At 42.8% G+C, this 12,158-nt stretch overlaps 1 long non-coding RNA gene across 1 annotated transcript; it reads right to left on the bottom strand.

The window, feature by feature from the left end:
* Positions 1-2,769: 2,769 nt before the first annotated feature.
* LOC129214911 (uncharacterized) lies at positions 2,770-11,729 on the bottom strand. The gene is made up of 2 exons (XR_008579846.1): positions 7,859-11,729; positions 2,770-7,764 (listed from the first exon to the last, which is right to left on the bottom strand). It is a non-coding gene; the product is annotated as an uncharacterized LOC129214911 (long non-coding RNA).
* Between the last annotated feature and the right edge of the window lie 429 nt (positions 11,730-12,158).

Genomic DNA, 12,158 nt, shown 5'->3' on the forward strand with positions numbered 1-12,158 from the left:
TGTGTGTGCATGCACAAGTTAAGAATGATGTCTGTAAGGCTGGAGCAATATTTATCACTTTTAGATTATTCTCCAAGATCTCTTAAATTCCAGAATAGTATTTATAGAGGTGTGCTGAATTCTGTTCCAGCTCTGCTCAATTCTGTGAGCTTTTTCCAGAAAGGAATGTATTTTTTTTCAACTGTGTGGTCTCCATGTGGCAGCTCTTGCATAGACATAACATTAGAGCACAACTGTCCTTAACGATGAGGGTGCTGTGTGCCTGCCTGCCAGCATCTCTACTTTCTTGTAGGGCACTTTGGAGCCCTGTAACTATCTCATGGAAGGGACTTTGGTGTTGTGTCAGGTAACTAGGTTGTATTAACCTTCACAACATCCCAGTGAGAAAATCTTCTCTCTTACAGGTGGGAGCCTGTGGTTCACCAAATGTATAAGAAAACACCAGGTGCTTGATTTCAGCTTATCAGATGGTTTAATAAATGAACATCCTTCCTCTGCAGATCCTGTTCTCTCTCCAGATGGACTGTAGGTAGGAGCCAGTCATAATCTATTTGGAAGCTGGTGACATGTGGTGTTCACTAGCCAGTTGCAGAAATAGCACACTTCCATGCCCAGGTTTTTCACAGATTTGAGAAGCTGCAGGTCCTTGTTGAGAGCCCAGGATACAGGAGAGGTAAATCACAGCATCAAGAAAAAATGTCTGTTCTGCTCGGTCATTCACAGATTTCAAACAAACCAGGACTTTCCTACAATGGCAAAATTCACTATTTTTCTGACTTCTGCCAGACCACTGTAAAAAAAGCCTCCCTTTGACTGAGGGCCCACAGACTGCTGCTTTTTCCCTCCCCAGTCCCGCCTTTGTACCCCATCTCCCCGTTTTTTGCTGAACCACAAGGCTACAGGAGTTGCTGGAGGTTTGCATCAGGTTTGGTTTTCTCTGCGCAAGCAGTTGAGAATCTTGTTGCAAGAGTTCCCTCTGGTGGTCAGTGGGGGGGAGATGAGTAACACTTCCCTGCCGTAAGACGCTCCTTTTGCTACTTTCATGCAGGAATGATTTCTTATTCGGTCACTCTCTGGCCTTCATTATCTGTAACAGCCTTTTCTTACTTAGGGCTTCTCCAGATAATGACTTTTTACCTCCCATTTTAACTTCTGCGATACTCAGTAGTTTACTACTCTTGACCCATCCTTTCTGCACAAAGGCTACAATAAAGGTGGAGCCGCTCTGCCCAAACCTGCTTCCTACTCTGGTATTTCATAGGCAGAGGGATTGCAACTTGAGATGAATGTGAAAGAAAAACAAACCTCTTGGCCACAGTCTCAGAAGAATAAAACTAAATCAGCTTGTAATTCTGAAGAATTGACTGTTAATAACGAGATTCTGAAAGAAGTTGTAAAATATAGACTGTTTGATTTACCTGGCAGTAAAAGCCCCACCGGCACACAGGCCTGATTTTCCTCTCTTGATTTTATTGTCCCTAACAGCCTAGAGATGATTTTTTTTCCTAAGGAACGTAAAACTTTAGCAACCGATCTAAAGCCACTATAGGTTGGTAGAAAACTTGCTGAGTTCAGTGAGCGAGTCCTGAAATTGTGCCAGGCGGAGAGCACTGTAGTATAGCAACATTCTGTCCTAGGTGACTGTCAAGGATGTGAAAACAGAAAAGGAAACATCTGGGTTCACCGAAGGCATTGTCTGCTAATGACAGCAGTGAAAGGCAACCCAGTGTCATACCATCCCGCCCTAACCATTACTTTGAAGGGTTAGGCTTTGTAAATCTAGTTTAGATCATGTACATCAGTACTGTATCCTACTTATAAAATTAAAACTAAAGGAGGAAAAGGAGCATCTTTTGGTTTATTTTCCCCATGACCTCAAGAAATAGTTTCTGCCGCAGAAATGTTATTTCCTTTTGCAATTATTTCAGAATGTGCTGCTTGCAGTAGGTGTCTGTGTCCTGTTTACTACTGATGTTCATGTTCTGTGTGCGTGGCCTCTGCCAGAACCATTCACACCTGGCTGGGAAGTATCACCTGGGTCGGAGGTTCCTGCCAGATGCTGGCTATGTGATGTCACCACCAAATATAGCACTTTTGGTGAACGCAGGTGACATTAGCTATTGTGTAAAGACTTCTGTGCAGAGACTGCTAAAAATAAGCTTGGAGTGCGTGATGGGTAGCAAGAAGATCTAGTAGTCCCACTGGATTATGTGCAAGGGGAGGAGCCTTTATGTTGCCAGCTGCAAAATTGTTTCATGATAAAGTCAAAATTTACTACTGAATTTTGCTGGGAAGTGCTGTCAATTCAGAGGGAAAGTGACATATTGCAGGGCATGGGCTGGAGGGGTTTTGGTTTGAAAATGTGTAGAACTGCGGAACGGAGCAGTCTGAACAGGGTGGAAGGGTCCTGCAGCCGGAGAAATAGTCAAAATTCTTAATGAAATTAGCTGGGTGTCATGGAAAGGGGGATGATCCTTCGTGGTGACAATGAGATGCGGCTGCAGAGCCTGTCGGTTGTGGTGTTACATCATGGGTGGGGAATAGTGATGCCAAGGCAGGAGCAAGCCCTCAGCCAGAAGAGGGTTCTGGTGCGTTGTGTGCGAAGGGGATGGAGCTGATTATTGTAATTAGGGGATGAAGAACTTGTGTCGCAGAGACAGGTAAAGCCAGGGTGGGTTATTTAGGCCCAGAGGAGATGGGGCTTCTCTCTTGGAATAGCTGAAACACCTTTGTCACCAATTATGGCATAATAAACTCTCCAATACTCAGTTTTAGTATCAGAAAACAGGCATTGCTTTATTTGGCGCCGGGGGGATCTCTCCTCCTATCGTGCACACCGAGGTTTCAAGTTAGCCTATACTTATTAGCCTAACCTATACATATTCGTGCTCTTTCCCAGAAATCTCATACATATACAAACAACTCATTATAATATCTGGATTACTTCGGGGCATGCGCAGTTTCTTGACTCGGGGGGTCTCTGGTGGTCGTAGGCAGTAAAGCCCCTTCCCAGAGTTGTCCCAACATGGTCTTGAATTTTTTCGGGATGCGGAATAGGTCATTGTGACCTTCTTTAACAATGGTTCTTCTTTTTACTGCCAGAGTAATCTTGATGTCCCAGGATGTGGTTAATGTGTACGCATACTCCCAGTTCCTTTTTATCAGTCAGCCTTGAATCCTCTGTACAAAGTCCATATGTTGCAACAAACTAACCCCATGTGTCATTACAATTCCCCCCTTTGGAAATATATAACTTGATTATCTATTTCCACACAGTATTCATTATAGCATTTTTCACACAGCTAAGCATTACACAAAACACAGTCACTACCACAATTATGACAACAAGGCTCTGAACCAAACTGGCCAACCATTCTGTCAAAGACCATCCACCCACCCCCTGTAGAATTTTATTCACCTAAGTGTCTTCAGCTGCCTCCCTTAGCTTTTGGCTGCTCTTGGCTACGGCCCTAATTCGATCTATTTGCTTATTGAGGTCCTGTGTCACATTGAGTATGTGGATGCAACAATGTTCTTCCTTTAGCTTTAAGTATCCACACACCCTTATTTCTTTGGCCAAAAGCAAATCTAATGCTAATCTATTTTGTAATAATATTTGACTGTTGGCTTGAATCTGTTCATTTATTTCTGAAAACCCTGTACTGGTGGAATTAGCTATGTTTGCATTTGCTAAGTTAAGTTCATCAACAATACTCTGTTTTCAAAAGCCATAATTCCTGGAGCAAAGAATGCCTGGAATTCCCACCCCACTTGCACAGCAGCGAAAGGCGGTTGCCATTCATCCATTTCCCTCTTTGTCTTTCCCCAAAAGCTTGGGGTTAGGGGATTTTTCCTCCATAAAGGACATAACATGAGGGCCCCTAGAGTAATTTCACAATTAGGAAGATCAATGGGCAATCTATTGGTCCAGGTTCCGTCACTTAAAACACATACTGTGTATCCTGGTGATGGGATAGCAAATGGCCAACAGTCAATCCTTCTCATCAATATTCCTACTCCAAACAAGGTGAGGTTTCTGCATGCACACCCAACAGACAACGCCTCCCACACCCCGGAAATGTTTCGAATTATTCTGAAATTTGAACAGTTAAACCTTCGGGTGCAGTTGCAGTTGTCAAACAATTTGGCCAAATCTGGTTGTAATAACATATTCTGATAATTGTCTAATCCTCTGTCTTCATTAGGAACTCCCACCCACTGAAAGCACCAGGACACAGGAGTTATATAATGCCACTTATCTGTTTGAGGATCTGGCCAGGACTTGCATGGCTGTCCAGTCTTTTTCTCCTTAAGAACCCTCAAACTCGGTTGTACCAATTCCATGTGATTCGAATTAGCTAACACTCCCCATTCTACTGAATTCTTACTAGTTTTAGGCATGGGCAGACAGGTGGTAACACCAGTCAGGTTCTGAGTCTTTCCAGAGCCTTGTATCAGTTTTAAAATCAAATTATCTTCCAGGACCAGCTCCATCCTCCAATTCAAGCCACTTATTATTAATTGTAGGATTGAACAGCTCATGCTTGCATAGAACATATTTACAAAATACGCAAAACCCTATTGTTGTTCCAAAAGTGGGATCGTTTACCTGATGTGCTGTACACCAATATATACACAGAGCAGAGGTATTTTATTTATTTCATGTCTGTGCAGAGATGGGTGCTAGGTGGTAATTCCACAAAGCTAGCCCACTACATACAGAATCTACCACATATTTATCTTGTTACAGGATTAGAAAAACCTGCCTAAATTTATGCTAATTGGTTTTTAATTACCACATCATCTACTATTGATCAAGCATATTAAAATTAGCCCACATGGTCCTGGGGGGGTGTGGGGGTGTGTGTAGTTTGCATAGTCCTTTAATTGGGTAGGTGGTCGTGAACTCCCCCAGCCACTTTTCCCTTCCCCCAGTTACTGCCAATTTTTGTTGACTTCAGGCCTCTCTGGCAATCACCCAGCTCTGGGTGCCTTCTGGGGCAGGATGTTTCCTCTTTATCAGTTTTTCAGCTCTCCTTCAAGGATACTCTTTAGCAAAGCATGCTTTTTATCAGTCTTTCAGCTCTTCTTCAAAGGTATAGTTGTTAGCAAAGCAAGTAGTGCGTTTCACCCTGAATTAAACAGTGTCTAAGCACTAACCCAAACACATTTCTGTCCCTGTAAAGTGGAAAATTCTACTTTATAGATATCATTTTCCCCCCTTTAAGACTATGAGATCTCTTCTCATGGGTCTCATACATCTCACTATTTCTTTTCATTATAACTACAATTATCCTTCACAGACAGCTAATACTGAATATACTATTATATTACTTACAATTTTAGCAGAGTTAAATTAATAACGCTTTCCAAGGAGGTTCTATAATTATCGCTGTGGAGAAAAAAATTCATTCTATACATAAACAGCAAAATGATAGGTAACTACAATATTAATCCTAAATACAAAACCAATTGGCTTTGTGGGCACTTAACCTCTACTTAGGCAAGTTCTGTTTCTCAGGTACAGTTCATCGAGGCTTAACCCCCAGTGCCACTTTTTGTCTCTCATGTACATATAACTGAAAGCCCCTAGTGCAGGGGCTTCCATCAGTTTTCTCTTATTTTCATTGAAACTTTTATGACATTCTGGTGTCCATTCTAAAAACCCTTCAGTTCCTTTTATAGCAGCATACAATGGTTTGGCAATTAGTCCGAAATTAGGAATCCATAGCCAACACCACCCAGCCATTCCTAAAAATCCCCTTGATTGTTTCTTTGAAGTAGGTACAGCAATTCTGCAGATGGCCTCCCTTCTTTCAGCACTCAATTATCTTTGTCCTTTCATAACTTCAAATCCCCTATATTGGACCCTTTCTTTTCCTGTCTGGGCTTTCTTCTTGGAGACTCCGTAGCCTGCTAAAGCTAGAAAATTAAGCAAGCTGATTGTGGCTTCTAAACACTCTTCATAGGTATCAGAACCAATCAACAAGTCATCTACATACTGTAACAGTGTGATGGTATTACACTCACTGTGCCATTGTTCTAGTTCCTTTGCCAATGCATTACCAAACAAGGTGGGGCTATTTTTGAATCCTTGGGGAAGGACAGTCCAACAGAGCTGCATCTTTCATCCTGTAGTCCGGTTTTTCCATTCAAAAGCAAAAATGGTCTGACTCTGTCCACAGGTATACAAAAGAAAGCATCCTTCAAGTCCAGTACTGTAAAATAAGTATTGCTATCAGGAATTGAGGCAAGGAGGGTGTAAGGATTTGGAACCACAGGGTGCACATCTATAGTTCTCACATTAACTTCTTGTAAATCTTGTACCAGTCTATATTCCTGTGCGTGAGGTTTCTTTACAGGCAAAATTGGAGTGTTAAATTCTGATTGACATTCTCTTAGCTGTACATGTTCTAAAAAAGAATTTGTTGTAGGTTCCAGTCCCTTCCAAACTTCCAATTTAATAGGATATTGTTTCTTTCTTACAAGCTGGGCTCCTGGTTTCAGTTGAATCTTTACCGGAGTCACGTTCTTTGCTCATCCTGGAGTTCCCAAGGACCACACTACAGGTATTACTGCGTCCAATACTTCATCAGGAATATCTCCCTCTTCTATAGGATTCTTCTCAGTCAACAGGCATATCTGAGCTCTCCACGCATTCTCTGGGGGAATATGTAACTGAACAGAATCTTCAGAGAAGTTTAATTGCACATTTAATTTACAGAGTAAATCCCATCCAAGTAGTGGTAAAGGGCATTCTGGCATATAGAGGAATTTGTGTGTTAGTTTAGTATCCCCAAGTCCGAGTTCCATAGGCTGTAAAAATGGCCTCAAAGTTTTTTTTCCCTGTAGCACCAACAATGCTTATCTTAGTTTTACTTAATGGTCCCTTACAACTAGTTAATACAGAATGGGTGGCCCCACTATCAATCGGAAAATCTATTGTTTCAGTCCCCAGCTTAATTGGAACCAGAGGATCTGCTGGGGAAACTTTAATGGATTCACATTTCTTTACTATACTTTTTATAATTCCCGTCATTCTAACACTCAAAATCTGTCCCTTCAAATCATTTATCATGGCCTCAATTGCCCAGTGCATAGATTGATGTTTCTCCTTTGCAATTTCCCTCATTATAGGTTGGGTTGCTATAAATTGGTTTTCAGGTGTAATCTACCATCCTTCTGAATTTTTACTAGCATTTAGCACTTCAGCCAATTGGTCATCTTGTTCCTGATATTATGGCCTATCCTTGGGAAGGTTAATGTGTTTATTAGGGACAATCAAAACGATGCCCCTGTTAGCTGCTTCCTTAGCTGCCTGATCTGCCAGCCTGTTTCCCACATTGATTTTGGTATTTCCATATTGATGAGCCTTACAGTGCATCACTGTGACCTCTGCCGGTAATTGGACACTCTCCAAGAGCTTTACAATAGTTTCTCCATATTTAATGGGGGACCCTTGAGCTGACAATAGACCTCTCTCTTTCCAAATAGCTCCATGAGTGTGCACCACTCCGAAGGCATATGTGAAGTCTACCCAAATATTTACTCGCTTTCCTTGAGACAGTGTTAATGCCCTTTCAAGTGCCACTAATTCTGCCTTCTGTGCTGAGGTGTTAGGTGGAAGAGCCTTTGCTTCAATCACCTTCTCCTGTAAAACCACCACATAACCTGCCAACCGTCTTCCTTCTTCCATGTAACTGCTTCCATCTGTATATAATTCCCAATCAGGGTATCCTTCACATCCTCTTGGCTAGAGTAGACCTGTTTGGATTGTTTGCAAATAGTCATGTTCTATTTCCCCACTATCTTCCAAAGAGGTGAATAGAAATAATGCAAGATTAATCATAGATGTTACCTTTAAGTTCACATCATCATCTCCAATAAGATGGCTTGATATTTCATCATTCTGCTCAGTGATAACCAGTGATTTTCTTTTTGCTCCAGTACTGCTGTCACCATATGGGGCACGTACACGGTCATCCATTGCCCCATAGTGAGCTTCCGGGCCTCTTGAATCAGCAATACCATCACCACTACAGCCCAGAGGCAGGACAGCAAGCCTTTACTCATGTTGCCCAGCTGTTTGGAAAAGTATCCCACTGGTCTCTTCCAGGATCCCAAATGCTGGGCGAGGAGTCCCAGAGCCAGGTGAAACCTTTCATGAACGAACAATTCAAAAGGTTTAGTCAGATTTGGTAATCCTAGAGCTGGGGCCATCATTAAGGTTCTTTTAAGTGACTCAAAGGCTTGACGACACTGTGGAATCCAGACCAAGCTGTCTCCTGATTCTTTCAATGCCTTGTAAAGAGGTTGTACTATTATTCCATAGTCCATTATCCATAACCTGCACCACCTCGCCATTCCCAGAAAAGCCTGCAGTTCCCTTTTTGAAGTTGGTTCTGGTATTTGACATATAGCTTCTTTCCTCTCTGTCCCCAGGCTCCACAATCCTTGGGAAATAGTGAACCCTAAATATAATACTTGCTGTTTAACGAGTTGAGCCTTCTTTTTAGACACTCAATACCCTGCTTGTCCCAAGAGATGTAAAAGGCTTATAGTGATTTCCATACACTTGTCAGGTGACTAGGCTGCAATTAACACATCATCCACATATTGCAGTAGAGTCTTCATTATGTTGCTTCCATTCTTCTAACTCTTTAGCTAATTGATTTCCAGAGTGGGGCTATTTTTAAACCCCTGGGGAAGAACTGTCCAAGTCAATTGAATTTTTCGCCCTGTCATGGGGCTTTCCCATTTGAAGGCAAACAGTTCCTGACTCCCTTTGTCCAAGGGTATGCAAAAGAAAGCATCCTTTAAGTCCAGAACTGTAAACCATGTGTCTGTTTCTTTAGTTGTTCTAAGTAGTGTATATGGGTTAGCCACTACCAGGTGGATATCTTCTACAATTTGATTGACAGCTCTCAGGTCTTGTACCAAACGGTACTCATTTGAATGATGTTTCTTTACCGGCAGGATCGGAGTGTTAAACACTGACTGGCATTCAACCAATCGCCCAAATGTTTTAAAATCATTTATTAACATGCTCTAATCCTACTCTAGCCTCTAACTACAGAGGGTATTGTTTCTGTCTTACCGGTTTAGCTCCTGGCTTTAATTGAATCTTTACCGATTCCGCGGCTCGTGACCTTCCCAGAGCTCCACTGGCCCATACCAATGGGATTACGCTGTTCTCCATTTCCTGCGGGATTTCCAGTTCCGTTTGAACTGGGTCCTGTAACATATAAACTTGAGCATCTAAAGATTTAGATTCAGGTACTTTTACACAGATCCTTCCTCTTTCAAAAGTTATTCGTGCTCCGACTTTGGTGAGGAGGTCTCTTCCCAGCAAGGGAACAGGGCACTCTGGCATATATAAAAACTGATGGGTTACTTGTTGTTTCCCAATATTAAAATCTAGCAGTTGAAAGAATGGTCTCCTTTCCTTTTTTGCCTGTAGCACCAACAACAACCACATTCTCTTGGCTTAGTTTCCCTTTACAAGTGTTAATTACTGAGTAAGCTGCTCCAGTATCTACCAGAAAATCTATTTCCTCATTCCCCAATGTTATTGTGACCAGGGGTTCTGCTGGGGCTTCTTTTGGGACTTCCCTGGTCCCCATCATTGATCAGTATCTCTGTCTAGGGTAAGAAGCCTGGCAGCTATTTGAACCTGTTCTACCCTTAGTCCGGACCCTCCACCTCTCCCTTGGGGGCATTCTCTTTTCCAGTGCCCCTCCTGTCTGCAAATTGTGCACTGATTTGGACCCAGCCGAGCAGATACTCCTCTTCCCATTCCCCCTCTACCTCTTCCTCTGCTGCAAGCTCCTCTCCCAGCATTCATCAATGCAGCAACTATTTTCCATTCCTGATTCTCTTTAACCACTTCTCGGTTATTATACACTTTCCAGGCCTATTCCAACAACTTGCTCAAATTCCTCAAATCCTCTCCCTCTAGCTTTTGTAAATTTCTTTGAATATCCAGAGCTGCCTGTCTCGTAAAGATAAATGCTAACTGCAAGGCATCTCCCTCCTTTTCAGGATCCAGATGGGTATATCTTCTGGCAGTAGAAACCAATCTTTCATAATATTCTGATGGGGATTCATTTCAACCCTGGACTACCTGATATATCTTAAACATATTTTTGGCCTTAGGTATAGCATGCCAAGCTCCAAACATGATTAACCTCTGGTATCTGGTCAACAGATCCCGATGAACTGGGTTATTAGGATCCCAGTGAGGATCAGCTGGCAGAAAATGATCATTAACAGTGCCTTGTTCTCCTGCTTGTGCATGTATGCTTTCTGCCTCCTCCCTTGCCTTTGCAAGTACCAGAGCTCGCTCATCCACCGTTAGCAGATTATCTAAGACCACCTGCAAATCATTCCAAGCCAGATCCTGAGTCCTGATTATCATCTCTATCACCTTGGCCACCTTATCAGGATCTTCCCTATATGTACCCACCAACTTTTTCCACAAGCATAAATCAGTCACTGAGAAAGGTGCTTTAATGGTCGCTGGTCCCTCTGCCCCTGCTGTCTGTTGCAGCAGAGCTTGCACAACTTGACCTCCTAGCCCTCCCCTCGTTGTCCCAGCAATAGCACTGAATTCCTCACTTCTAGCACAAAATTGCCCTTCATCAGAAACATCCTCTTCCCCCCTTTGATTCCTTCTATCCTTTCCCTGGGGTGCAACCAACCTTTCCACCTCGTCCGGTCCTCTGTATTTGATGCACTGTTTACCGATACTACATGCCGAACAACAACGCTTAGAGAGTTTCTGATAATCTTTTTCCAAGGCCAGAACCAAAGGATCTCTTGGTATTAATTTACATTCCCTGCTCCATTCAGGATGATCTCGTAAAGCAAAGAATAAATCAACATAGGGAACTTCATCCCATTTCCCCTCCCTTCTGCAAAATAACATTAATTGAAGCATAGTATTATAAGTTAGACTGCCATCTCTAGGCCATTTTTCTCCACTTTCTAATTTATACATCGGCCACAGTGTTGACAATATTCGGCAAGCTTTTTCCGTGTCAGGGAGTCCCCCCCCAGTTTACTCCAGTGTCTCAGAACACAACCCAAAGGAGTATTCTTTCCAATCCCGCCTTCTCGGGATTGTCCCGATCCCATAATTAACCTCTGGGAGAATATGTGCAATGTATACCTTGATCAATTTTCCCTTTAACCACATTAGTATACCCCAAGTGTCCCTGGAAGTCCGCAACCCAATTCTGCAAGGATTTTTCCACCTTTAAAAAAAAGCAATGCCTTACCGCTCCCAGGGGCTGTGCGCTGGACCTCCACAGATCAGAGGATCAGCGATCTCCCTGAAAAATACTCAGTGTGTACCATCCAATGGTCCGAGAAGTCTCAGAAGCAGAGTCCCACCTGGGTCGCCAGAAACTGTCACCAATTATGGGATAATAAACTCTCCAATACTCAGTTTTAGTATCAGAAAACAGGCATTGCTTTATTTGGCGCCGGGTGCATGGGGGATCTCTCCTCCTATCGTACACACTGAGGTTTCAAGTTAGCCTATACTTATAAACCTAACCTATACATATTCATGCTCTTTCCCAGAAATCTCATACATATACAAACAACTCATTATAATATCTGGATTACTTTGGGGCATGCGCAGTTTCTTGACTCGGGGGGTCTCTGGTGGTCGTAGGCAGTAAAGCCCCTTCCCAGAGTTGTCCTAATACGGTCTTGAATTTTTTCGGGATGCGGAGTAGGTCATCGTGACCTTCTTTAACAATGGTTCTTTTTACTGCCAGAGTAATCTGTGTGTACGCATACTCCCAGTTCCTTTTTATCAGTCAGCCTTGAATCTTCTGTACAAGTCCGTATGTTGCAACAAATTAACGCCATGTGTCGTTACACCTTGGGTGGGAAAACATTACTTGACAAAGAGACTAACGGAGCCCGAGAACAACAGGATATAGACTCACTGCAGGGAACTTTAAGCTGAAAATCAGCTTTATTTTATCAGAGACGTAAAATCCTGGAGGGATCTTCCTATAGGACGGAGGGGGGAAACGGAACACCGTAAGAGCTCAGCTCACTTTCATAAAAACCACTGCAGGGAGCAGAGCCTGCCAGACCGAGGTCCGGACCTTACAGCCCCAGTCCGGTCCGTGTTTCCAGGC

Source organism: Grus americana, chromosome 19, assembly GCF_028858705.1.
Source record: "Grus americana isolate bGruAme1 chromosome 19, bGruAme1.mat, whole genome shotgun sequence".
Taxonomy (NCBI): domain Eukaryota; kingdom Metazoa; phylum Chordata; class Aves; order Gruiformes; family Gruidae; genus Grus; species Grus americana.